The following is a 27,623-nucleotide window of genomic DNA, read 5'->3' as shown; positions in this document are numbered from 1 at the left end:
TCAAAGTCTATCGGAACTACCCCAACGAGCTCAGAGCCTGTCACACAGGTGCAGAGGTAAGAGGTATCCCAAAAAAAACAAAAAACGACAAAACAAGAAACCTCTGAAATGGTAGCGCTCGTTGTTTTCTCTGTGGTTTTCCTCACAAACATCCAGATCGAGCAGCAGAAGCTGAACAAGTCAACACCACCACCTCCTTTCGCGACTGGGAGTGCTCCTTCATGCTGGACTTTCAGAACATAAAAAACTCGCTGCTCACTGCTTTCAGAATAAAAATTGCTGGGACTTGTAAATGCTGTTAAAGCTGTTGTGCTCATTCCACAAGTTTCATGTTAAAGAGAAGCCTTAATAAGTGACATTTTGATTTTCCATTCTAGTGTGTGATATTTCCCTTTATGTTCTAACCTTTTGAATCATTATGCAGTATGAATACAGCTAAATGACATAATCATTGTCATACCGGCAGAGAGGAGATTCACTCACCTCTTTTTTATCTGATTATGTGTTTGCTAAATGCTCTCTAATGGTCTCTAAATGTTTTCGCACATAATGTAAAAGGAGAAAAATATTTTAAATCCGCAGCTAAGATGAATGGACTTCTATCTGAGAGTTATTGAGAGAAGATGCAATTCTGTGCAAAGCCTTAACATCCCGAAAGGGCTTCCTGGGCCAGCTGTCCACCTTACCTGCACCTTGTTAATCATTTATTGATAACTCTTCTTTCTAGAACAGAGTTTATTCATATTGGCTGCTATGTTCATATTGTCAGCCATCACCAGCATGTACGTTCAACATTTAGGACTGACTAAACTGACATCAACTGAACCCAATGTACCGTCTTCTAAGTGTGCAGCACTGCTTCAACACAGAACTCTTAGAAATAAACTTCCTAATAATTCCAAGTCGGTCTGTGAATTCGTATGTGTAGTCCACTGATAGTGGATTTATGGCATAGCTTCAGGTATAAAACCCTGGATTATACTCAAGGGCCATACCAAAGTGGTCTATGTATACAGTATATGACTATATGAGGTATAAGCAGTCAGCTGTGGTGTAGCTCACAGTATGTATAGCTACAGTACAAAATAAAACCTAAACATAACTAGTAGTTACCTTAAAGTTTACTGCTCTCACACCAGAGGTACTCTTACAGTACATAATAACATGATTTATACTCTCGAAAGATCTATTTGTTGTACTAAATCACGGGACAGTATGACAAATGCGTACTTTTAATGCAAAACAGGAAATCACCAAAAATGAAAACTTCAGACAAAACTAGACATCGAGCAGAGCTGGAACACAAAACTGACAACAAACTCACAACTGGCTATGAAAAAAGGAAACTGAGAGCATTCATATTGAGGAGGCTGATGATTAACACAGGACAGGTGGTGGTCTTTGGCTAACTTAAGCCAGTTTTACAGGCTGAGCAGAAAACAAGAGTATAACTGAGTAAATGGAAGAAGACAAAAGGACACGAAACAGAGATCCAGCACGAGCCAAACGGAACTAACCCAGATTCCTGAAATCAAAATGACCAAGTATGACAAATGGAAGCAAAAACCCACAGGCTGTGACATACACAGTATATTTTAGAAATACACTAAAACTTTTTTCCTGAGTACACTTTATAAAATTTAGAAATGAACGTTCTTTTATTTTGCCAAGGCTTTCCCAGCTTTCTTATCTTACCAATCAGCTGCAGGTTTGACTGAATGATCTGCAGGAACACACACCAACACACGAGTTTGCCCGCGTGTGGTGGTTGTAGGCCGTTGTGAGTGTGTGTGTGTGTGTGTGTCTGTGCACGCCTGTGTAAATGTTTGTGAATTTATGAGGGCACGATATTATAAGTGAACGTGTTTACGTGCATGCGCATGTGCTACAAATACTGAACCATTGATATTTAGCAACTCCTCAACAGACAAAAGAGGAAATACAGAATGTTCCACGTGTTTCTAAATCTCAGCTCTGATATTAATCTGAGCTTTAAACATCTCAGAGTGCACAAAAGGCAATATGCTTGACTTTAGTAAGAATACACCCTCTGCTATGTTACAAACACATGCATGATTGTAGATCCTCTGGATGAGAGAGCTGCAGACATATTCCTGCCGAGGAGTAAAATTATTTTAGAGTTATTTCCAAGACTCAGCAGGTTAACTTAATACTTAAACCCGATCTCAGTTTTTCCCCCTTTAAAACCTACTAGCAGGTCCCACTAGTGAAGTGGACAAGTGATGTGTTGGACCCGTGATGATTTGGTTTCGTTTCCTTGCCATGGAAAAGTGAGACCAGCTGTTGTGATGGAGGCTAATAATGCACGGCAGTGACAGCGGGCACTGCTGTAGCCTCAGATGATTGTGTTTGGAATTAACACAAAAGACGTAGCCTACTCAGGGACCAGAAGGACATGAGAGGACCGAGACCAAGACGCAACCAATTCCGGGGGCTCCTGTCCACAACACAAGCCTGACTTGCGAGTGCGGAGCAGACGCTTCCAGCCACAGCCTCATACTGTACGCATGGAAAGAGCCTGACTGCTGTCCCGGCAGCCGAGACTCAACGCCCATCTGCCATCAGCCTCTCAACCTGCTCCCTGAGGGAGGGGAGCCACAACCTCCCAACACAAAGCTGTTGATATCTCTGGGTCCTATTTATAAACTTTCGCCTCTGACTTTTAATGATGTGTTATGACGTATAAATCACGTGTCATGCACGTGTTTTACATTGACGTGTCGAGGCATTATCATCACATATGTTGTGAGCTCTTTGTGACGTATTAGAACCGAGGTTACCATGGAGACCTTCAGACCAAATCTCTGTCACACCCTTCACACTCCCAAGCGAGAGAGGAGGGGCCCACAGTGACACCCACCCCAAGTGCTTCACTGCGCAGCAAATGTGTCAGTGTTATTTTTTTTTTAGTGTTGGTGTAAATTAACAGGGGTTACTATTCATTTTACTCAGAATTGATCAAAATGAACTTCCCCTGCAGTTCTTTCCTGATAGTGAAAGAACTCCGTCGTTCTGAGAATCACTCTGGATTTACACTCAGAGTCAGCACTCAGACTGCAGTCACACTTGTCTTCCAAGTCTCTTCTTTCTACGGTAAGTTAAGTTTCGGTCGATAAAACCTTCTCTTTTTTAATGATTTTAGCGATTTTTTTTGTTTGTTTTATGTGGTTGACTTTGGCCTCTAGCTACCTAGCGAAGTTGTCTAGCTAGCTAACGTTAGCTTAGCTCGCTAGCCCTGGCCAACACTGCGCTGGACCAAGGTTTAGCTAACATTAGTTCCTCAAATTATTAAAAGTATCTTGAAAGGAAAGGCTTTTTGAAACAGCATTTCACCTTCCTTCATCACGACGACGCTGAAGTTGGCATCCGATTCGCCAGCCTCCGATTCGCGCATTAAAGGGGTGGGCATAAAGGGCCATTTCACTGCTTTTTTGCATTTTGATCGACCAAAACAAGGTCCTGTATGGAAACTACAAAAGTTACACTGCTCAAATCTGGATGGAATTATTCTAAAGAGGTTGTAGATTCATTAAAATCTTGTTTGGGATTTGTGAAACCTTTTTCTGATTTGTGAAAATACAGAACAGGGCCATTTCACTGCTTTTTTGGTATTCTGATCACCCTGAACTGAGTCCTGTATGGAAACTACATTACTTAGACGGCTCAAATCTGGATGGAATTATTCTAAAGAGGCTATAGATTCATTAAAACCTTGTTTGGGATTTGTGAAACCTTTTTCTGATTTGTGAAAATGCAGAATAGGGCCATTTCACTGCTTTTTTGGAATTCTGATCACCCTGAACTGGGTCCTGTATGGAAACTACATTACTTAGACAGCTCAAATCTGGATGGAATTATTCTAAAGAGGCTATAGATTCATTAACAAAACCCCAAAGAGTAACGGCCAAAAACAAACATGAGCCTTGGAAAAGATAGCTTGCCAGCCAGCTGCCAATGTCACAGTGGTAACATCCATTTTTTTTTGCATGTGCTGTTTCACTGTTTATTCTGTGACCCTGAAGGGACTCTTTAGTTGTGTGTGACATTAACGTATAAGCTTTATTAAGGACTCTCTGTAGTTCCACATATAAAAATTATTTCTGACCAAGGTCCCCTTTATCTCTGGCAGTAGAAGAAACTGAAGTTCTTCAAAATGTCAGTAACAAGTTAGACTGGGTAAAATGAGCTTTCTTTCTGTCGTCACACATTAAGACTGAAAGGGGCACCTAAAAAGATTTGGGATTTATGTTTGAACCTTATCAGAGGATGAAAGTGGAAGTGGACTTGACATATGGGTTACCTCCCCAAAGGACCAGCACATGTGTATGATTTCCTGTGAGTTCCATCTTCTTCATGGCGATGTTTTTTTTAAACTGATTTGTACTTTTGATTGTGAAACTGCCACCAAGAAAGCAGCCACATTGACAGTGGTAGGATTTGAACCCATACCTCCACAGAGACTGGAGCCTAAATCCAGCGCCTTAGACCACTCGGCCACACTACAAAAGATATCTTTGAGCCAACTACAAGGGAGTGTCACCTTTAAAAGATGGACTGAACTGAAGGATTGTAATCAACAGTTGTCAGTAGACCCTGTAAGATGAAACTTTTCTAACTCAGAATAACAACTGATGAGTACCAGTTGTAGTCTTGCCACTGTGCAACACCCATAGATATTTCTTGTGCTATTCATCTAATGCCATGAAATCTTTACAGAAGAGAGCATAGGAAGAGAATAGTATAAACTGGTGGAAGTCAACAAGATGATCGACTAGTAGAGGATGGTTTCGATCCATCGACCTCTGGGTTATGGGCCCAGCACGCTTCAGCTGCGCCACTCTGCTTTTGCATCTCAGTCTGTAGACGTCAGACAGGAAATTGTGTTGGGAGATACATTTGAGGATTTAAAGCACCTCGGAACAAGCGCTGTGCAACTCAGCTTCCATGTGTCTTGGTTAAGGTTTTGGAAATCTAGGAACCTCCAAGTTACCATCACAACATTAGCAGTCACCGCAGTACTTTCAATGGCGTCTTCAGGCCGTTTTCAGTTCAATCCCTTTACACCACTATGTTAACTGGCCACCCTCATTAGTAGATATACAGAAGTTTAAAATCTGCTACTTCAAATGACTTTGGTCTCTATGGCTAGTATCCCCAACATTACATCTCCACTGGGATGATTTTCTTAGGATTCATTGCATCAAGGCTTTAAACAGTGCAGAATTAATGGTTTGCCCTCGGAGTCATAGTGTACAAATGTTAGACCTACTGACTGACCACGCATAGCATCTCGCTGTCCTCAGCCATATCCATGACCTGCATTTACAAAACCCCAAAGAGTAACGGCCAAAAACAAACATGAGCCTTGGAAAAGATAGCTTGCCAGCCAGCTGCCAATGTCACAGTGGTAACATCCATTTTTTTTGCATGTGCTGTTTCACTGTTTATTCTGTGACCCTGAAGGGACTCTTTAGTTGTGTGTGACATTAACGTATAAGCTTTATTAAGGACTCTCTGTAGTTCCACATATAAAAATTATTTCTGACCAAGGTCCCCTTTATCTCTGGCAGTAGAAGAAACTGAAGTTCTTCAAAATGTCAGTAACAGGTTAGACTGGGTAAAATGAGCTTTCTTTCTGTCGTCACACATTAAGACTGAAAGGGGCACCTAAAAAGATTTGGGATTCATGTTTGAACCTTATCAGAGGATGAAAGCGGAAGTGGACTTGACATATGGGTTATCTCCCCAAAGGACCAGCAGATGTGTATGATTTCCTGTGAGTTCCATCTTCTTCATGGCAACTGGAGCCTAAATCCAGCACCTTAGACCACTCGGCCACAATACCAAAGATATATTTGATCCAACTACAAGGGAGCGTCACCTTTAAAAGACGGACTGAACTGAAAGGTGCCGTCAGCAAATTTTTTTTTAGTCATATTAGCTTGAACTGTCATGGGATTCTGGAAGTAGAATATTAAATAGTCTGTTTAGGAAAAATCCCAAATTCTGTAGCTCCCTCTAAAGCCTGTAATCGTGCTTTCAAAAATCGAGCGCTCCCGGCTGTTTTTAACCAATCACATTAGGAGGGAGGAATCGCTACCTGTCAATCACAGCTTGTGCACACGCCGCTATCGAGCCCGCCCCCCTCTCACGCGCAAGAAAGTTCTCCCGGTCAGATCTGAGCAGAACAGTCACCAACCATGTCTTCCATGCTGAGCGTGTGTCTGCCCCAGCTTGTGTGCACGCACACTGGTGTGAACATACGTGCACAACCTCGTCCACAGAGGGGGAGGGGTTTGGGGGGCGGTTTGGAGCTTGGTTGAGGTTGGGGGAGGGACCTGAAAGTTGTATCAGTTCGACTTTAGACTCGGAATTTTGAAAACCAGCCGACGGCAGCTTTAAGGATTGTAATCAACAGTTGTCAGTAGACCCTGTAAGATGAAACTTTTCTAACTCAGAATAACAACTGATGAGTACCAGTTGTAGTCTTGCCACTGTGCAACACCCATAGATATTTCTTGTGCTCTTCATCTAACGCCATGAAATCTTTACAGAAGAGAGCATAGGAAGAGAAGAGTATAAACTGGTGGAACTCAACAAGATGATCGACTAACAGAGGATGGCTTCGATCCATCAACCTCTGGGTTTTCCGCGTGACAGGCAGAGATACTGTCCATTATACTAACGACGAATGTCTATGTGGCGGATACAGTCGTCAGATGAAAAGACAACTATCGCCAAGGAGTAAAATAAGATTTCCGTGTCCCGTTTCAAGGTGCAGGAAAATTGCTATCACAGTCCCATCACTCAGAAGGAGAGTCTTCCATGAAGCTGCATGCCTCGTCAATGTTCCCCTTCAACACGAACACAACGCAGACCCACATATTCGCTGGAATGATTCCTGAGCCTGCTGACAGTATCGTCAAATATTCTTTTTAGTGGGCAGGATGGCCGAGTGGTCTAAGGTGCTGCATTAAGGATGCCGTCTCCCCCAGAGGCGTGGGTTCAAATCCCACTTCTGACATTGCAGACTTCTCCTAGAGAACTATTTTCACTGGCAAGGCAACTAAACTTTACTCCTTGCTTAGCAATACCATGTCGTATTGCTATTCTGGCACTGCATCATCTAGTTTAAAGATTATTGCGGCCGCTTTACCTCAGAAGAGTTCTTGCTTCCAAATGCTATGCCTACTATTTGTTTACCTCAAGAGCCCTCTTAAAAAACAGCCAAGACACTTGTTGCATGAGAATCTTCTGACCACAGCTCAACAAGCTGTGTTGTGACAACCTTCTACAGTGCTTTGGGCAGGACAGAATCATTAGCAAAAGGCATATTGTTGATTATAAGGTCTTGGTTTGCACTTAACACCATAGTAAACGGGAAAGGGCTTTTGACCGAAGCAACCTGGCCTCATGTTAGGCTATTTGAAGGGGGCTATTGACATTTAGGCCGAAGATGGGTGAGAGTATCAAAGCGATCATCACTTGATGGCAGGCATTTGATAAAAGACCTAGCCCTCACCGTCGGGGAATCGACCCCCGATCTTCCGTGTGACAGGCGGAGATACTGTCCATTTTACCAATGGACAAGGAATTTCTGTTTAGTGGATACAGTCGTCAGATGAAAAGAGAACTATCGCCAATGAGTGATTTTCGTGTCCCGTTTCAAGGTGCAGGAACATTGCTATCACAGTCCCATCACTCAGAAGGAGAGTCTTCCATGAAGCTGCATGCCTCGTCAATGTTCCCCTTCAACACCAACACAACGCAGACCCACATATTCGCTGAAATCATGCCTGGACCCGCTGACAGTATCGTCAAACATCCCTTTGAACAGTCAGGATGGCCGAGCGGTCTAAGGCGCTGCGTTAAGGTCGCAGTCTCCCCTGGAGGTGTGGGTTCAAATCCCACTTCTGACATTGCAGACTTCTCCTAGAGAACTATTTTCATTGGCAACTCAACTTTCCTCCTTGCTTAGCAATACCATGTCGTATTGCTATTCTGGCACTGCATCATCTGGTTTAAAGATTATTGCGGCCGCTTAACCTCAGAAGAGTTCTTGTTTCCACTTGCTTCTATTTGTTTTCCTCAAGAGCCCTCTTAAACAACAGCCAAAACACTTGTTGCATGAGAATCTTCTGACCAAAGCTCAACTAGCTGTGTTGTCACAACCTTCTACAGTGCTTTGGGCAGGACAGAATCATTAGCAAAAGGCACATTGTTGATTATAAGGTCTTGGTTTGCACTTAACACCATAGTAAACGGGAAAGGGCTTTTGACCGAAGCAACCTGTATGGGATCAAATAAGGGTCAGAAAGATTTTGTACTTGTACAATGATGTTCACATGTGTAATAAAGTTTTGAAGTTGTAAAAATATTTTGTGGCCATGTAAAAACATTTTGTGCATGTGTAACAAAGTTTTGAAGTTGTAAAAACATTTTGTGCATGTGTAACAAAGTTTTGAAGTTGTAAAAATAGTTTGTGTATGTGTAACAAAGTTTTGAAGTTGTAAAAACATTGTGTGCATTCGTAACAAAGTTTTGAAGTTGTAAAAATAGTTTGTGTATGTGTAACAAAGTTTTGAAGTTGTAAAAACATTTTGTGCATGTGTGAATTTTGACCCTGTTTTGACGCCTGAGTGAATAGCCAATCAGCATGTTGCTTACTGACTTGCCAATCAACCCGGTGCCCACCCACGCGCCAACCAACCATCCAATCAAGGAGCAGCAATTTCTGCCGGCCGGGATCTGAGCGCCAACGACACTCAGTGGGCACACGTTGGAAAATGTTTTTTCTTTCCCCCCATATTTTAGTGTTCTCTTTTTATCACTCAAATTCAGAAAATACTGTTCTAAGTTGTTTTTTTGTGTAACAGGTTCTCTGATGTAAGGTTTATAGCTGCAAATGGTGCACTATTAAATGAAACGTGTTACTTTGAATAAATAAAACCAAGGTGAAAGATCTCATTTTTTCTCACATACTTTTGTTCACTCTCAAATTCAGAAAATACTGAATTGAAAAAGACAATGTGGGTGAGAGCCACAACAAGTCTCCCTTTATTCCATTATTTTATTCCATCTTTCTGTGATATGTAGACACATACTATCCCAGGTTTTTTTTGGCGTTTGCATTATTTGGTTATAGATACATTAGCTTTTGTGGATAAAAAAAACAAAACACACAAGTATATTTTACAATAAGTTTATTGGTTTAATTAAGTTCATTATACAATTATTTATTCTTTCAGACAAGTTACTTTGAGTTTAATTTGTGGCCCAAGAACAAAAGAAGGAAGCACTCCATACTGTCTACTTTTATAACCTTGGTGACATCATCAGGAGAAACACTCTATGGTGATAGTGGTAATGTGAAGTTTGAATTAATTATTTATTGTTCGTATGATTTTTTTTGATTGTTAAAGCCAGATGTGCATTAGGATGTAAAGTGATTTGCTAGAATGTGCATTGAAGGGGAAGTAATGATAGCTTGTGTTACAGGTCCCAGGCTATGGGCACTGTACACAGATAAGATTCTCTACAAAACAGTGTCTCAACCTTTCCTTATGGTTCCTGTCGTAGTTCATGAATGCTCTCTACATAGTTTACTACTGCAGTATAAATGTCTGCCCCAAAACACGAGGAAGGTGCAGTTGGATTGAACAGTTCATCCAATCGTTCCAGTTCTTGCATACTCAAGGGACATGCCAGTTCAGGCACCTGCACTCCAGTTTGACCCATGTCTGTCATTGCCACGTCTGGAAGATGGGGCACCTAAAACAGTACAAAAATTGTTATAGCTGTTGTCCACAACATTGCTAAATAAAATATAAGTTTTCCCTTTACCTCAACATTGTCAGGAGGGCTGACAGGGTCCTGAATCGTCCCAATTTCCCACAGCTGGTTAGGACTGAGGTTCCCCTCTGTTCGGATTGAGTGGTTATTCCACCCATCTGTGAAGGTCTCCAGATCCTGCTGAATGCGGGGCAAAAAGACGTACTGGGCACAGAAAAGCTGCGCGCAGTTGGCTGGGTCAAGCAGGCCATCCTCCTCAAGAGTGTGGAGCAGATCATAATAAACGCTTGACACGCCGTTCCACACATCGCGCCACAAGTGCTCAATCCTGGCAGAAAATCAAAGATTAAAAATGTGCAGTCTATACCATAACACCTTTAGGATGCAGTTTATTAAAGGAGAACTCCGGTATTTTCAACATTAAGCCTCTTTTCTGAGTCGTCTGCAATGTTTTAGAACCCTCCTCACCGCTTTTTTGATGTTTACTACTGTCTCCGGTATTTGCCTAATTTTGATTCTTCTCAACCTGCTTCAGAACGGCAAATCATGCGCATGTCTACAAAGGTCCGTAAAAGCACAATAAACGTCCGTTTTCAAAATAATCAACTTACCGGAGTGGTTACTGGTGTGCACTGGTAATCCATATCAAATTTCGTGGCGAAAAGTTGCTTCTGTCGTGTTTGACATTTTGTACTGGATGTTCGTTGATATTACTCCGCCACCGCTAAGAAAATAGTGCGAGCATGAACGAGCTGCCAAATAAAACACGACAGAAGCAACTTTTCGCCACGAAATTTGATATGGATTACCAGTGCACACCAGTAACCACTTCGGTAAGTTGATTATTTTGAAAACGGACGTTTATGGTGCTTTTACGGACCTTTGTAGACATGCCTATGACTTGCCGTTCTGAAGCAGGTTGAGAAGAATCAAAATTAGGCAAATACCGGAGACAGCAGTAAACATCAAAAAAGCGGTGAGGGGGGGTTCTAAAACATTGCAGACGACTCAGAAAAGAGGCTTAATGTTGAAAATACCGGAGTTCTCCTTTAAATGATAAAAATAACATTTGGGTATTGGTTTCAGCAGGGACTTTTAAATCACAGTATTTTGATGCCAAATTGAAACTGCAATTCTGTAATTATTGTGCCATTTCAACATAAAGACTTTAATTCTACAATTATTGTAATTCATGTAAGGCAAGGCAATTTTATTTGTATAGCCTGTTTTATGAATAGTTTGTCTCAAAGGGCTTCACACAATATCGTGACAACATCCTCTGCCCTTAGACCCTCACATCGACTGAGGAAAAACTGCAAGGAGGCCACTGACAAGGAAAAACAAGAGAAACCTCGGGGTGAGAGACAGAGGAGGGATCCCTCACCCAGGACAGACAGATGTTGTTACATGTACAAATATAATAAGAGAAATAGACAGAACCTATAAGCACACACACTACATACATACATATTACCTTTTGTTATGCACACTTTTCCCAGAGATGAAGCTTCCCCTGTCACAGCCCCGAACTTCGTACATAAGTCTGGCAATGTCCACGTTTGACACCTTGGTCTCCTCTGACCCTGGCATGTAAAACCATAGAGAGACCATAATAATACAGAACAATTTGCCAATAAATGTACAATTTTACTCCTTGGTATGGGTACTCTTGCATTCAAAAAAGTCCCAAAAAAACAAAAATCAGAGTACAGTAGTCTTCTGAGGAGGAAGTCTACAACTCACTAAATAATAAGCACTTGCAGAGATGTTTCCAGGTTCAACAAAAGGTTTGAATTCATTTGCATAAACAGAAATATTCTCCGTGGTTGACTTCAAACAATGACGAAATAAAGACTTAATTTAGTGGTTGACAAAACTGTGTCACTCCTTCAACACAAAAGGCAGACAAAGGAAAATCAGCTGTCCTCTCTATCCTATCATGGAGGATGGCCTGACTAGAGGGGTGGGGGGGGGGGGTAACATAGCACGTTACCTGGCTGGAAAACCATGTGTCTCTACAGCCTGAAGGAAGAAATCTTGGGCTGTTGATGCCTTATTGTTATTGGCAGCATGTAGGTACATGATCTTTGTGAGGATTTGGAAAACATAAACACCACAGAAATACATTATTAAACATCAACTACAATAATATAAAAACAATAAATGAATGAAATGTTGGGAAGCTGGGAATGACGTCACAGCCGAGTTATCAGCGTTCCAGTTACCGCGTCCACCAAAGCTATTCTCGCGCTCGCCTTGTCCGAATATAAACAACTTGTGATCTACCAGGCTAATGTTAGCACGGCCTGCTTTGTAGTTTGCGTGTACCCGACTCCCGAGTACAACTTGAACGCACCATGAGCAGAGTGAGTGAAACGGGGAGGGACGTGGGGACGGATGACAGGCAGGAAGCTCGGCAAATCATTTTATTCGGTCCGAATAAAATGATTTCTGACTTCTATCAGAAATATATGAGAATTGAATATTGACGAGTTTCAACATATGGTGGATTGCTTTTACATTTTAGTTTGCCATAAGCTTATTAGGAGCATTTTAAGATTACAAAAGAAAAGTGTAAAAATGCCAGAAAGGTAAGTATAGCTTTAAGGAAATTACATTGAATATTATATCACACACTTTAATCTCCATGGGGACACTGACCTTTCTTGAAAAGCCATCTATTCCACCAAACATTACCATACCATATCTGTAAAATAAAAATGTATCAATTGTTTAATGCAGCTACTGTACATCGTGGTCCATTACACCAGTAGAATCCAGAAATCTGGAGAATGTATGCCATAGACCATTTTTGAAATCGATATGGAGATATATAATGTCCATGTGATGTCCTTTGCTGTCAACTTACCTGATCAACTTGTGGTTGGTATCTATATGTACAAGTGACAGAGGACCTGCGACATTGTAGGTCCTTCTCACAACACATCCGAGGCTTGTCATTCTCTGTAGTATTCCTAGACTATCAACCCGGTGCATGGAATCCCACACTCTGGTCCACTGAACTCTGTGGCCTAAAGCCCTCAGACGGCCTTTTACCATTCTGTGACCTATAGGAAGATAAGTGAAAGCAATTGTTATTTAAGATCTATTGATTGATAATTATGTGAACAAACAATTAAGGCATTTAACTTTTTCTCAGGTTAGGGTTTTCTCAGGTATACATGCTATGATGACCATTGTTATGATAATGTCCAGGACTTTCCACTAAGGCACAGACTAGCCAGCCATATTAAATAAGTAGCCAGCTGGGGCGCGGCTGTTGGTTGTTAGGTTACGTCATAGCCATGATCATGTACACTGATGAAATTAATAAAAATACACTCTCACGTGTCGCAGGTGGTGCTAATTGAACGCTTGAAGAAAAGACTGGATTACCGGTAGGACAACATTGGGCTAAACGATGCGATGCGGTTAGGCTTTCTTTTGGCATCAGTCTTTTACATACGCACTGATTACACTGAAATTTTGCAGTGGATAGCCTGAGTAACTGGCATGCCGGGGGCCGCGGATGAGTTTTTCTTACTTGTGAGCAATGAAGTCGGCGGTGATCAGAGTAATTTGTGGTTATTATCAGTATAAGCAGAGCAAATCACAACTTTAATGGAGTGCGGTTCAGTTTGGAATTATTGTCAGTCTGTTAGAAAAACATTTAATTTTATTAAAATCGAAAAATAATATTTATAGCCTATAGGCAATAAAAATAAGTCATTAAAGTAGCCGGCTAGACTTAATTGTGTAGCCTATATGGCCGCCAGCTGGCGCTTGTGGAAAACCCTGTCATTTCAAAAGTTACTATTATGGCACACATTTTTTTGTAATGCTATGGACAAGTGCATGATCATGATGATTCAAAGAAAATCTTTCTGTGAAAAGCACCAACCCAAATTCGGGGAGTCTTGCTTGATGGCAGAGACCAAGCTGTCAAGTTCATCATCTGTCATTTTACTGTAGCCTTCCCTTTTTGAGAGGCCCCACTGTCGCATTCTGCGTTTGAGTGTGCTCACTGATGCACCCAGCAGTTTGGAAATACAGGGCACAGAGAGGTCGATTTCAATCAAATGCTGGAGGTGGTCTTTGGAAATAATTAAACTTGGAACACCCTATTTCTCCAGCTGTCCTGTCCACTATAACTGCTTTTCTTCTCCCATCTAATTCAGTGCTGATGAGGGTGTGCCGCTGGAGAAGACCTTCAAATACCTAAAAGAAAGAAGGAAGAACATTTTCATTTGTCACTGCAGTCAGTGGACCTTATTTATCATTAGTGGTGTAACATTAAATCCAAGAATACAATAGTTTTTTATCTTTGGCATCTAACTTCTGTCTGTGGACTGATTGGAACATGTGAACAAGATACATAAATGTCTGAATTGGCTGTAAATATTAGACCAACCTGGGGGCTTTCCATGACTATTGCAGGTTTTATCAAAACCTAGGAACCCTGCAGAATAACCAAGCCACATCGCACAAACACCATTTAACTTACCTCCTGTGTGAAGTCTATGTGAGCAAAGAGTGACAAAATCAGAGTCAATTCACTCATGCATATGAACTCGAGATAGTCCAGGTCCAAGGGCAGTCGCTGCAATGCCTGCTCCAACCTGGACTGCAGTCGGTCCAGAATATGCCTGCCCACCATCACGTCCTGCCATAGAGGAATTGAAGAGGTTATCATTTATACCTCCCCCCATAAGCAAGTGTAATACATTCTGTGCAATTTATGAACTCCAAAAATATACAGATGTAGCCTATCTATCATAAAATCTAAACATTAGCAACACCAAATAGACTCCTGTGGGAGTATCCATCACAAAAGGTACGCTGTCTGTCAGGTAGGGATATAACGGTCAAATCTTGTAAATATAGGCTAACTCTGCAGAGTTATAAAAAGTCATTTTGAGACCAAAAAGAAACATCCAGTATCCAAATGTCTTTATAAGCCTTAATGTAAGCCAGATATAAATCACCATCTATCCAACAACGATAAACACATAAACACAGATGAAAAAAAATTACATAATTTGATGATTATAGTCAACACACGATCGTCATTTTCGTCTCACATATATGAGCCACATACCAGCGTTTCTTCATTCCGGTCCTCGGGACCCACTGCCCTGCATGTTTTATGTTCCCTGCTCCAACACACCTGATTCAAATGAATGGCTCCTTATCAGGCCACTGCTGAGCTTGATGGCGAGCTGATTATTTGAATCAGGTGTGGTGAGTGGAGGAGGGAAACATCGAAACACTGACCTATGCTTTTCAAATTGATCAGACTGTGCGCGCTCCCGCGTACCGGAAATCAATTTCTGGCAGCAATCAACTTTTGGCACGGCACCTGTCATTTCACATCGTTAGGCCTATATGACCGCTTATATGACGACATTGAGAAACTTTTGCTACATCGTGAAATTGCCGATATCTTTAATTAACTTACCTGAGCAGAAGTGTTTGACTCCATCCTGTTTTTCCTCCATCAGTACCAACGTGTGCCCACTGAGTGTCGTTGGCGTTCAGATCCTGGCCGACAGAAATTGCTGCTCCTTGATTGGATGGTTGGTTGGCACGTGGGTGGGCACCGGGTTGATTGGCAAGTCAGTAAGCAACGTGCTGATTGGCTATTCACTCAGGCGTCAAAACCGGGTCAAAATTCGTACTCGTAACTTGAGTTTTGTAAACTTGTAACTTCAGGGTCGTACTTGAAGGTGGGAAATTTGTGTCAGTAGGATTTAGTTTTACACATGCACAAAATGTTTTTACAACTTCAAAACTTTGTTACACATACACAAACTATTTTTAAAACTTCAAAACTTTGTTACACGTGCACAAAATGTTTTTACAACTTCAAAACTTTGTTACACATGCACAAAATGTTTTTACAACTTCAAAACTTTGTTACACATGCACAAAATGCTTTTACAACCTCAAAACTTTGTTACACATGCACAAAATGTTTTTACAACTTCAAAACTTTGTTACACATGCACAAAATGCTTTTACAACTTCAAAACTTCATTGTACTAGTACAAAATCTTTCTGACCCTTATTTGATCCCATAGAGACGAGCTTTCCTTACGGTGTGGGGTCAAACACATGTGTTGCAAGACGACACACTGTGAGGTATCTTTGGGGCGTAAGTGAGCTGGGATACCCAGGGAGTAGAAGGTTTAAAGCGATCCTGTTCTATAGCAGTGGGAGAAGTGAGAGACTAAAACCAGTGTGCCGAGCTAGCCAGGAGTTGAACCTAGAATCTTCTGATCCGTAGTCAGACGCGTTATCCATTGCGCCACTAGCCCTTAGCAAGTTAGATTGAGAGTGGAACAGTCCTTCGTAAAACAGCATATTCCAAAAGCTTTGAAAGGATTGACAGAGTTGGCCAAAAGAGCCTCTTTATACAAAAGCTTGACACATCCTTCGAGCCGGAATTGAACCAGCGACCTAAGGATAACTGTTGTTGGGCACCTACAGTCCTCCGCTCTACCAACTGAGCTATCGAAGGGAGCAAAGCCCACATCCTTTTCATGAATCCTGTATGAATGCATGTAACCAGGCTTAAGATGCGTATATGGAACACCTGCAGTTCTCTGCTGTACCAAATGAGTTATGGAAGGGAGCCAGGGGCTTGGGCCTGTTTATCAGTTAAATAAACACAAAAAGTGATGACAAACCATCAGTTTCAGATGCGTTTCAGAGCAAATCAGCCTCAGTTTCTATCATGCATTTAGTCGTTACAACAACATATCTGGCATCTATCTGGGAAAGTCTCCACATCGTCCAACACAGATGTTGATCCTCAATATACCCTCACATTGTCCAGAGCAAAAGTCCAGCCATTTTGTTTGGTTCTTTTTTTGTCAGGTCTATCCATCCATTCTTTTGGCACACGATTTTCATCTTCTGTTGTTAGGATGTTTATACTTTGGGTGTGACGGTGTGTGAAAACCCTCCTTTTAGAAGAGCTAAAAAACACAGAACATATGCGGCCTTGGCGACTCATTAAAAAGGCACTATTTCTCATTGGGGCCTGTTTGATACTTTGACCCCTTTTATGCTCTTTAAATGGGCAGACCTTCTGCATTTGTGCTGTTTGATTCTTTCAGACCTTTGATACGGGACAGAGGCCTGTAGACAAAATAATTTTTTTAAAAGTTTAAGAAATCTAAGTTGAAAGTGGGATCTTTTTTCAGCGATGCAAACAAATTCGGTCGGGGGGTTGCCGTGACCCGGCTTCGAACCGGGGTTGTTGCGACCACAACGCAGAGTACTAACCACTATACGATCACGGCCGGCTGTGGGTTGTTGTCGTGTGTGGCTTTGATGTGATCCCAAACAACTTCGTATCCCAAGGATAGCATATGTAGCTCTGCGGCATGTGGCCGGCAGGCATGTTTTTTTTGTGTTTGAAGCAAAATCATTGACAGCAGAGATAAAGAGGAAGACGAGCTTTCCTTACGGTGTGGGGTCAGCCACATGTGTTGCAAGATGACACACTGTGAGGTATCTTTGGGGCGTAAGTGAGCTGGGATACCCAGGGAGTAGAAGGTTTAAAGCGATCCTGTTCTATAGCAGTGGGAGAAGTGAGAGACTAAAACCAGCGTGAGAGCTAGGCAGGAGTTGAACCTAGAATCTTCTGATCCGTAGTCAGACGCGTTTTCCATTGCGCCACTAGCCCTTAGCAAGTTCGATAGAGAGTGGAACAGTCCTTCGTAAAACAGCATATTCCAAAAGCTTTGAAAGGATTGACAGAGTTGGCCAAAAGAGCCTCTGTATACAAAAGCTTGGCACATCCTTCGAGCCGGAATTGAACCAGCGACCTAAGGATAACTGTTGTTGGGCACCTACAGTCCTCCGCTCTACCAACTGAGCTATCGAAGGGAGCAAAGCCCACATCCTTTTCATGAATCCTGTATGAATGCATGTAACCAGGCTTAAAATGCGTATCATGGGACACCTGCAGTTCTCTGCTGTACCAAATGAGTTATGGAAGGGAGCCAGGGGCTTGGGCCTGTTTATCAGTTAAATAAACACAAAAAGTGATGACAAACCATCAGTTTCAGATGCGTTTCAGATCAAATCAGCCCCAGTTTCTATCATGCATTTAGTCCTTACAAAAACATATCTGGCATCTATCTTGGAAAGTCTCCACATCGTCCAACACAGATATTGATGCTCAATATACCATCACATTGTCCAGCGCAAAAGTCCAGCCTTTTTGTTTTGGTTCTTTTTTGTCAGGTCTATCCATCCATTCTTTTGGCACATGATTTTCATCTTCTGTTGTTAGGATGTTTATACTTTGGGTGTGACGGTGTGTGAAAACCCTCCCTGTAGAAGAGCTAAAAAACACAGAACATATGCGGCCTTGGCGACTCATTAAAAAGGCACTATTTCTCATTGGGGCCTGTTTGATACTTTGACCCCTTTTATGCTCTTTAAATGGGCAGACCTTCTGCATGTGTGCTGTTTGATTCTTTCAGACCTTTGATACGGGACAGAGGCCTGTAGACAAAATAATTTTTTTAAAAGTTTAAGAAATCTAAGTTGAAAGTGGGATCTTTTTTCAGCGATGCAAACATATTCGGTCGGGGGGTTGCCGTGACCCGGATTCAAACCGGGGTTGTTGCGACCACAACGCAGAGTACTAACCACTATACGATCACGGCCGGCTGTGGGTTGTTGTCGTGTGTGGCTTTGATGTGATCCCAAACAACTTCGTATCCCAAGGATAGCATATGTAGTTCTGCGGCATGTGGCTGGCAGCCATGTTTTTTTTTTGTGTTTGGAGCAAAATCATTGACAGCAGAGATATAGAGGAAGACGAGCTTTCCTTACGGTGTGGGGTCAGCCACATGTGTTGCAAGGCGACACACTGTGAGGTATCTTTGGGGCATAAGTGAGCTGGGATACCCAGGGAGTAGAAGGTTTAAAGCGATCCAGTTCTATAGCAGTGGGAGAAGTGAGAGACTAAAACCAGCGTGCCGAGCTAGCCAGGAGTTGAACCTAGAATCTTCTGATCCGTAGTCAGACGCGTTATCCATTGGGCCACTAGCCCTTAGCTAGTTCGATAGAGAGTGGAACAGTCTTTCGTAAAACAGCATATTCCAAAAGCTTTGAAAGGATTGACAGAGTTGGCCAAAAGAGCCTCTGTATACAAAAGCTTGGCACATCCTTCGAGCCGGAATTGAACCAGCGACCTAAGGATAACTGTTGTTGGGCACCTACAGTCCTCCGCTCTACCAACTGAGCTATCGAAGGGAGCAAAGCCCACATCCTTTTCATGAATCCTGTATGAATGCATGTAACCAGGCTTAAAATGCGTATCATGGGACACCTGCAGTTCTCTGCTGTACCAAATGAGTTATGGAAGGGAGCCAGGGGCTTCTAAACTATGGGGGGCGAGAACGGCAAAACCGAAGAAAAATGTGTCTGACATGACAAGTTTAAGTAGATAATACAGGAAGCAAAAACTGAAAGGTGACAAATATCTGATTGCAAGGCATCTCTAAAAGAGCGATGGTGTGAATCCCCATAACTTGTGTTTGATACCTTCCACACTTTGGAGTGACTGAGCTTCCGAGTGGGCTTTCTGCAGCTCCAACAGAGAATAATCGGAGGCACCTGTGCCCAGCAAGTTTCCAGCTGTAACTTAGGTGAAGTGCTATAAACACCACATCAAAACACCTGCCCCGTGTGAGGGTCGAACTCACGACCTTCAGATTATGAGACTGACGCGCTGCCTACTGCGCCAACGAGGCCTGTAAAACATAAATATGCATGCATTGTCAGCCTAGGCTCACTTTCACACACCCATTCATTGGTCCTGCAGACTTTGCTAAAGGTATGTGATGCCCACTTGCCCAGCTCACATGGATTGCATGGCAATCAAATAAGTGGATGGTAGGAAATAAGATCTTCTAAACTATGGGGGGCGAGAACGGCAAAACCGAAGAAAAATGTGTCTGACATGACAAGTTTAAGTAGATAATAAAGGAAGCAAAAACTGAAAGGCGACAAATATCTGATTGCAAGGCATCTCTAAAAGAGCGATGGTGTGAATCCCCATAACTTGTGTTTGATACCTTCCACACTTTGGAGTGACTGAGCTTCCGAGTGGGCTTTCTGCAGCTCCAACAGAGAATAATCGGAGGCACCTGTGCCCAGCAAGTTTCCAGCTGTAACTGAGGTGAAGTGCTATAAACACCACATCAAAACAACTGCCCCGTGTGAGGGTCAAACTCACGACCTTCAGATTATGAGACTGACGCACTGCCTACTGCGCCAACGAGGCCTGCAAACCATAAATATGCATGCATTGTCAGCCTAGGCTCACTTTCACACACCCATTCATTGGTCCTGCAGACTTTGCTAAAGGTATGTGATGCCCACTTGCCCAGCTCACATGGATTGCATGGCAATCAAATAAGTGGATGGTAGGAAATGAGATCTTCTAAACTATGGGGGGCGAGAACGGCAAAACCGAAGAAAAATGTGTCTGACATGACAAGTTTAAGTAGATAATAAAGGAAGGAGAAACTGAAAGGTGACAAATATCTGATTGCAAGGCATCTCTAAAAGAGCGATGGTTCGAATCCCCATAACTTGGGTTTGACAAAAGGCGACAAAGATCTGATTGCAATGCTTTTAAAAAAAAGAGATGGTTCGAAACCCCATAACTTGGGTTTGACACCAGGCGACAAAGGCGAACAAAGATCTGATTGCAATGCTTTTCAAAAAGAGAGATGGTTCGAAGCCCCATAACTTGTGTTTAACACCTTCCACACTTTGGAGTGACTGAGCTTCCGAGTGGGCTTTCTGCAGCTCCAACAGAGAGCAATCGGAGCCACCTGTGCCCAGCAAGTTTCCAGCTGTAACAGAGGTGAAGTGCTATAAACACCACATCAAAACACTTGCCCCGTGTGAGGGTCAAACTCACGACCTTCAGATTATGAGACTGACACGCTGCCTACTGCGCCAACGAGGCCTGCAAAACATAAACATGCATGTATTGTCAGCCTCGGCTCACTTTCCCACACCCATTCATTGGTCCTGCAGACTTTGCTAAAATATGTGATGACATGGCCTGTTGAGCACGTAGCTACTTGTTCAAAAGACCTGTTGTCTGGATTAGAGGTAAAACAATCAACTCACAAGTTTCTTTATCTGGCTTTCCTTCTCATTTTGAAAGTTTATGGAAAGTTACAAAAGAGGTAGTTTCACGTGGGATAAACTTGACTGAATTGTCCCATGTCAGTCTATGTCAAGAGAAGGAGAGTCTGCAAAGGTGCTTTTGTCACACAGCGTATTCTACACTTTGGAATGACTGAGCTTCCAAGTGGGCTTTCTGCAGCTCCAACAGAGAGCAATCGGAGCCACCTGTGCCCAGCAAGTTTCAAGCTGTAACTGAGGTGAAGTGCTATAAACACATCAAAACACCTGCCCTGTGTGAGGGTTGAACTCAGGACCTTCTGATTATGAGACTGATGTTCTGCAAACTGCGCCAACGAGGCCTGCAAAATGTAAATATGATGGAGAGCTACTGCTGCCACGAATGGGAACTCATCATGCCACAGATGCAATACCTTTCAATTGATGAAGAGGCCAGTGTACCAGCTTCTGTCTGCATCACAAATCATAAAGACTTCCCCGCAATCCTGAATGCTGGTGTCTTGCAGACCTTTTTCCACGTTCCCAAAATTAACTGGAAGAAGCGACCCAGGCCAGCTCTCCACCTCCGTTGGCATTATTGGGCGCTTCGAACAAGTGCACCACCATTTGTCGGCGGTCACCCTGTGTCTCACAGCTGCAGCTCCAACTTCAGCTGGGACCACTTCTCTGTCCCTCCTCTCTCTCTGCACGTTCTAACTCCATCTGGGGAAGTTCGGCATCTGTATATTCTGGTTCATAAAGATATCTCTTTAGCTCTGTGGTAAAAGGGATGTCTTCATCATCGGTGTCGTAGTCAGACATGATGATGTTAACTTTCCGAGCAGTAAACACCGTGAAACAGGCGCAGCTGTCGCCAGGCGGCAGCGCGCATTGATACTGCAACCTAGTGCCAAGCGATTGTGAGGTGTAACTTTTTCGCAAGATACGATTTTGTGATAGAAATGTATTACTCTTTTGAATGCATATTCTTTAGAGAAGAAAAACGCTTTATATGTGAAGCCCCAGCCAACTAGCCGGACTACTTACTTCACCCTCAAAACGAGGCTGTAACAAAAACCCACAACAGGCTGTGATTGTATAGTGGTTAGTACTCTGCGTTGTGGTCGCAGCAATCCTGGTTCGAATCAGCGTCACGGAAACCCCCCAACAGAAAAAGTTTGCATTGCTCAAAAAATATCCCACTTTCAACTTAGATCGCTTAAACTTTAAAAAAAAAAATTTGTCCACAGGCCTCTGTCCGGTATCAAAGGTCCAAAAGCATCAAACAGCACAAATGCAGAAGGTCTGCCCATTTAAAGAGCATAAAAGGGGTCAAAGTATCAAACAGGCCCCAATGAGAAATAGTGCCTTTTTAATGAGTCGCAAGGCTGCATATGCTATGTGTTTTTTAGCTCTTCTAAAGGGAGGGTTTTCACACACCGCCACACCCAAAGTATAAACATCCTAACAACAGAAGATGAAAATCGTGTGCCAAATTAATGGATGGATAGCAGAGTGGCGCAGCAGAAGCGTGCTGGGCCCCTAATCCAGAGGTCGATGGACCGAAACCATCCTCTGCTATGTATCAATTTTCAAATCAAACTCAACATCTCTCACTAAAAAAACCTGGAAAAGATGATGTAACATTCAGCAACATCACAATTGACACTTGACCAACTCTGAAACCCTTTCTTCACACTCTTAATTCCAACTAGTTTGGTGTGCACATGAGTGTCCTCCAAAGTCCACTTTTCTGATATAAGTGAGAAAAAAGAATTATTGTGTCAAAAGACTGAAATCTTTCACTTTTGTTAAATGGATCAGAGGATCGTTTACCCGATTTCTTTTTGTTGAGCTTATTATTTTGAATAGTCACATGGATAAGGCACCTGCTTCCTAAGCCAGGGATTGTGGGTTCGAGTCCCATCTGAGGTGTGTAGCAGAGTGACGCAGCAGAAGGGTGCTGGGCCCATAACTCAGAGGTCGATGGACCGAAACCATCCTCTGCAATGTATACATTTTCAAATCAAACTCAACATCTCTCACTAAAAACAAATAGTGGGTATGAGCCCCATCAGAGGTGTGTAGCAGAGTGGCGCAGCAGAAGCGCCTCAGTGGCCTAATGGATAAGGCACTGGCCTCCTAAGCCAGGGATTGTGGGTTCGAGTCCCATCTGAGGTGTGTAGCAGAGTGGCGCAGCAGAAGCGTGCTGGGCCCTTAACCCAGAGCTCGATGGACAAAAACCGTTCTCTGCTATGTATAACTTTTCAAATCAAACTCAACATCTCTCATTAAAAAAACCTAGTGGGCATTCCTCGAAGCTGGCTTAGCAGAAAGCCTGGCTTATCTCGCTACTTCTGGCTAAATTTAGCGAGAGTTCCGTTTCATAAACGTGGCTAACATGCACATCAGTGTTAATTTTGTCAACTAGGACGATGACGAAAATATTTCGTTAACGCCCCTTTTACCCGTGACGATGACGAGACAATGACGCACAAAAATGCTTCCAGAAAATAAAAATATGACGAGAATAAAAAATTATTTTCGTTAACGAGACTAAGACAAGACGAAATTTACAAGCCATGGACGAATGGACATTAACAAATTTAATTGTTTATAATTAGTTTGTAATTTGTAATTGTTAATATAAGTGTTTCTTGATGTAGAAAAGGCTCCAAAGTTGTGTTGGTCAGTTCAGAGCGGAGCGGCCCCCTGCTGGTCATGTAGCGTAACTGTCGGTGCTCGGTTAGAACAGGTGTGTGCCCTGAGTCGACAGAGTGAAGATCGAGCTGTTGATTAATGTCCCGGCAAGTGGTGTGTGCGTAAATGAAACGTGAGTATGGCTGTATATATTGTTCATGTAATGTATTCAGGTTGCTGCAGCCGTAGCTTCTGTTGCTTTGATGTGTAACTCGCCATGTGCATGCTAGTTGTAGCATTTAGCTCACCTGCCGGTATATGGTTTGTTGGAGCTGGAGCCATTTCGTTTACAACAAGGACAACAAAACAACCTGCATGATAATGATTGATCATGCCGCCGTGTGTAGAGAAGTTCTATTATGTACAGTCAGTGTTGACTAAAATGACTAAAATGACTAAAATTTGACTAAGACTAAAATTGATTTTCGTCATTATGACTAAGACTAAGACTAAATTGGAAAGGCAATGACTAAATATGACTAAGACTAAAATTGATTTTCGACATTGTGACTAAGACTAAGACTAAATTAAAAAAAGCTGACGAAATTAACACTGATGCACATGCACATGCACATGCACATGCACATGCACATGCACATGCTAAAACAAGGGCACGGATAGAAATTACCTTTGGCCAAATTAAATACAGGTTCATTGCTTAAAGTTCTCAGGCACCATGGCTGACTTCTGACAGAGCCATCTTAAATTAATAGTATACTTCATATTTTATACATTTTGTCTTGTGGACAACTTTTCAGGCTCAAGTCTTTTCTTCATTGAGTTCCAGTGCCTGAAAGGACTCAGTTTCTCCTGACACAGTGAGGGACCTATACAGGGACACATATTTCCTTTGATCCTTATTGTTGTGACCTTTGACTTAGAACTTCTTTTCATAAGTTAGCATTGACACAGTAGCAGTTTAAGTCAGAGCAAGTGTAAGAAGGCTAAATGGACAGAGATGATTTATAACCTTCTACACGTTAGGTGATGGCACCCCACTGTGAATATAAATGTAAAAAACACATTTCTAACACGTTGCATGAACCGTACAATAATGACAAGTTTGAGTTCAAGTTGTGTTGAACTGTTTAATTATTACATGTTTCTCAAGCTGTGGAGAGAAAACAGAATTAAATACAGTTCACAACACGAAATTCTCCTTTATCTGAATTTATACTAACATCCCTCTCCAGTTTCATAATCTCTAGCTTGATCTTTTTTATTTTCAGTTTCTTCCATATCTAGTTTGGTGCTCTCTTTATTGGACAAACACATTTCTTCAAAGGCTACTTACCACTCTGAAATATTTTCCTGTACTTTACCTTCACCTGCTGCCAGGTACGCTTTTGGCTGTTAAGATAGCTCCTGTTGAGATGTGACAGTGAAAAAATAATATGTGGGTCACACACTCACGATAATATAGTCACAAAGTATGATGATGCGTGTCGATTATTGGGTTATTAATAAAGTGAGCAGGGCCAGTATATTTGTACTGTACATCTCATACAGAGACAATTCAGCAAGCTTTATGTAAACACATTATAACACCAAGAAGAGAGCATAAATACATGAGGACAGTAAAATGAATGTCAATGGTATGAAACTTTCATAACTTACGCATTTAGTCTGTCAGCAGTTAGCCTGGCCATGCCGTTTCTTCGCTTTATTGATCGCAGCTGTATTACCATTTCTGGTGATGAAACTTTTAAAATCCTCATACAGCTCCATCAGCATTATTTGTTCAGCTGCCGAAAAAATAACAGCGCTTGTCTTGCTCTCGTTTTCACACAGATCTCCGTTTTTCCACCATCCACTCGTCAGGGCTTCTTACGTTCCTCGTGCACTCGCGCTTAGCCAGGCTATGTAAGCCTCGCTTGGATTATCCTCACCGAGATGCAGCTAAAATGTCTTTGAGGAACGACTTGAGGCTTAATTGGGAGATGGCGCTAGTTCAAGCAATGATTTCTGGCTATAGCCTGGCTTTCTTTAGCTACTTTCAAGGAATACCCCCCTGACCTGCCTGCCTTGCTTCCCGTTGTTCCTCATGTTCCCCGTCATCTTCTAGTTAAGTATTTATTTATTTATTGCCATGCCAAGTTCCTTGTTTATTTTTTCCACAGTAGTTTTTTTAATCCGGCTCAGACATGCTTTTTGTTTGTACTTTGTTTTTGTTAATAAACCCAGTTTTCTATTTTGAAGTCTGCATCCGTGTCCTACCTTCACCTCCCCTACACCCCCCTGACAGGTGCAGGTGGGCTGGATGTCCAATAAGGAATATGGTCACACACACACACACACACACACACACACACACACACACACACACACACACACACACACACACACACACACAAGGACATCAAGCAAGTAAAAGGCAAAAATGGTGAAATGAAACCACATTATGCAAAAGGAAAGAAGAAGACTGATATATAGAAATGGGAGGATGTCACCGACGATTTCAGCATCAGATTATTAAACAATGATGCAGTGAAATAACTTGAAAATCACCACAGAGGTAGCTGGGGACATTCAATTCAATTCAATTCATTTTTATTTATATAGCGCCAAATACAACAAATGTCATCTCAAGGCACTTAGATAGTAAGTCCAATTCAAGCCAATTGGAATTCAATTAATTAATAATAATCATAATTCATAAAATAATCCAATTCGTTCATATAGAGCCAATTCAAAAACAATTTCCTAGCTAAGAAAACCAACAGATTGCACTGAAAACTTTTTGTTTTTCGGTCCAATCTCCCGGCCTGAGCGACGTGCCTGAGGCGACTGTGGAGAGAAACGACTCCCTATGACATGTAGAACAAGAATCTGGTGGAGTCGGCAGAGAACATTTTGGTTTGGTTCTATCATTTTGTTTTAATCATTAAAAAGAGTGTAAAACCACCAAGTAATGACAGGTGTATGTATTCCAACAAATGAAAAATCAACTTCGATATAGATTTCTGAGTTTACGGGGTGCACTTGAATGCACCATAAATCTGCGCACACGCTTTACCGTACGCGCGACCGTGCCTCTCCGAAGCGCAGATGGCGTGACCGCAGTCTTTTCATGGGACAATCCTTAAGAAATGACACTTTGCTACAATGTAAAGTAGTGACTGTGCAGCTTGTATAACAGTGTAAGAATGTAAATTTGCTGTTCAGTACACAGCCATTAATACCTAAGCCACTGGCAACATAAGTAAGTACACAGGCTAAATGACGACATTACAGAGCTGGTGGATGGTAGAGACTTTGCGCTGCGCGTTCTCGTACTAGTTTCTATTGGGTCAGTCTCTCGCTTCCCGACTAGGCTTCCGTACTGCGGAGGTGGGCGTGGTTTTGTCTAAACTGGGTTGGAAAAAGGATACACGCGTCCTGCTCCGCACGTTCGCGTTTCATGCTTGCCGTTGCTAGGCAACGTCACGCGCTTTGAAGAACTCTGCTTGCTCTGACGTAACAAAGGCACTCATCTGTGACGTAGGTTTCTTTCTAAAGACGTCTGTCCCCAAATATCTTTGGGTCAGATATTGCAGAACTTTAACATCAATTATCACAGTTATGCAGACGATACACAACTTTATGTGTCTCTGTCACCGGACGACTGCAGCCCAGCAGACATACTGTGTCAGTGTCTGGAGGAAGTAAACACCTGGATGAGAGAGAATTTTCTACAATTAAATGAAGACAAAACTGAGATCATTCTGTTTGGTAGCAAAGAGAAGAGGGTCAGCGTTGGTAAATATCTTGAGACTCGGGACCTTACAATCACTGACCAAGTTCATAACCTCGGAGTGTTGATAGACTCAGATCTGACTTTCAGCAGCCACATCAAAGCTGTCACCAAGGCAGCTTTTTACCACCTCAGAAACATCAACAGAATTAAAGGTTTCCTCTCCCAAAAAGACCAGGAGAAACTCATCCATGCATTCATCTCCAGTAGA

At 42.3% G+C, this 27,623-nt stretch overlaps 10 non-coding genes across 10 annotated transcripts; 2 read left to right on the top strand and 8 right to left on the bottom strand.

Annotated features, from left to right (window-relative positions):
• The first annotated feature begins 7,857 nt into the window (after positions 1-7,857).
• Positions 7,858-7,940, top strand: trnal-aag (transfer RNA leucine (anticodon AAG)). The gene has a single exon. It is a non-coding gene; the product is annotated as a tRNA-Leu (tRNA).
• An 8,117-nt stretch (positions 7,941-16,057) lies between these two features.
• Positions 16,058-16,130, bottom strand: trnar-acg (transfer RNA arginine (anticodon ACG)). The gene has a single exon. It is a non-coding gene; the product is annotated as a tRNA-Arg (tRNA).
• A 114-nt stretch (positions 16,131-16,244) lies between these two features.
• On the bottom strand, positions 16,245-16,333 carry trnay-gua (transfer RNA tyrosine (anticodon GUA)). Its single transcript is given in 2 exon segments — positions 16,245-16,280; positions 16,297-16,333. It is a non-coding gene; the product is annotated as a tRNA-Tyr (tRNA).
• A 1,100-nt stretch (positions 16,334-17,433) lies between these two features.
• Positions 17,434-17,506, bottom strand: trnar-acg (transfer RNA arginine (anticodon ACG)). The gene has a single exon. It is a non-coding gene; the product is annotated as a tRNA-Arg (tRNA).
• A 114-nt stretch (positions 17,507-17,620) lies between these two features.
• trnay-gua (transfer RNA tyrosine (anticodon GUA)) lies at positions 17,621-17,709 on the bottom strand. The gene is given in 2 exon segments: positions 17,621-17,656; positions 17,673-17,709. It is a non-coding gene; the product is annotated as a tRNA-Tyr (tRNA).
• A 1,291-nt stretch (positions 17,710-19,000) lies between these two features.
• trnay-gua (transfer RNA tyrosine (anticodon GUA)) lies at positions 19,001-19,089 on the bottom strand. The gene is given in 2 exon segments: positions 19,001-19,036; positions 19,053-19,089. It is a non-coding gene; the product is annotated as a tRNA-Tyr (tRNA).
• Positions 19,090-19,516: 427 nt separating this feature from the next.
• trnam-cau (transfer RNA methionine (anticodon CAU)) lies at positions 19,517-19,589 on the bottom strand. The gene has a single exon. It is a non-coding gene; the product is annotated as a tRNA-Met (tRNA).
• A 460-nt stretch (positions 19,590-20,049) lies between these two features.
• Positions 20,050-20,122, bottom strand: trnam-cau (transfer RNA methionine (anticodon CAU)). The gene has a single exon. It is a non-coding gene; the product is annotated as a tRNA-Met (tRNA).
• A 620-nt stretch (positions 20,123-20,742) lies between these two features.
• On the bottom strand, positions 20,743-20,815 carry trnam-cau (transfer RNA methionine (anticodon CAU)). Its single transcript has one exon. It is a non-coding gene; the product is annotated as a tRNA-Met (tRNA).
• A 2,272-nt stretch (positions 20,816-23,087) lies between these two features.
• Positions 23,088-23,160, top strand: trnar-ccu (transfer RNA arginine (anticodon CCU)). The gene has a single exon. It is a non-coding gene; the product is annotated as a tRNA-Arg (tRNA).
• Positions 23,161-27,623: the final 4,463 nt, after the last annotated feature.

This window comes from Odontesthes bonariensis, chromosome 8 (genome assembly GCF_027942865.1).
Source record: "Odontesthes bonariensis isolate fOdoBon6 chromosome 8, fOdoBon6.hap1, whole genome shotgun sequence".
Classification (NCBI taxonomy): domain Eukaryota; kingdom Metazoa; phylum Chordata; class Actinopteri; order Atheriniformes; family Atherinopsidae; genus Odontesthes; species Odontesthes bonariensis.
Note: the sequence above shows the minus strand (reverse complement) of the source record. Positions and strands in the feature narration are given on the sequence as shown.